We start from the raw sequence: 291 nt of genomic DNA on the forward strand, positions 1-291 counted from the left end.
GTGTTATATGGAAACTAATTTAACAATAAACTATTATAAAAAAATTCAGACTATCAAAAATTTCTACATAACTTCACCACAGTTTTTAGTCTTTTTAGTGTATTGGTGGTCTGTTTTTGTATATTATAATAAAGATATGTTGAAGTTTCCCTTATAAAAATGTATTTTTTAAAGTTGGAGTTTGTGAGCAGAAATAGTTTAACAGAAACATTTTGTAGGAAATTCCACATTTCCAAAGCATGTCTTCAATATAGGAAAAGAACAAATGTGTTGATTTTTCTTTCAGGTGTG

The sequence above is a fragment of the Suricata suricatta genome, chromosome 1, assembly GCF_006229205.1.
Source record: "Suricata suricatta isolate VVHF042 chromosome 1, meerkat_22Aug2017_6uvM2_HiC, whole genome shotgun sequence".
NCBI classification, from domain to species: Eukaryota; Metazoa; Chordata; class Mammalia; order Carnivora; family Herpestidae; genus Suricata; species Suricata suricatta.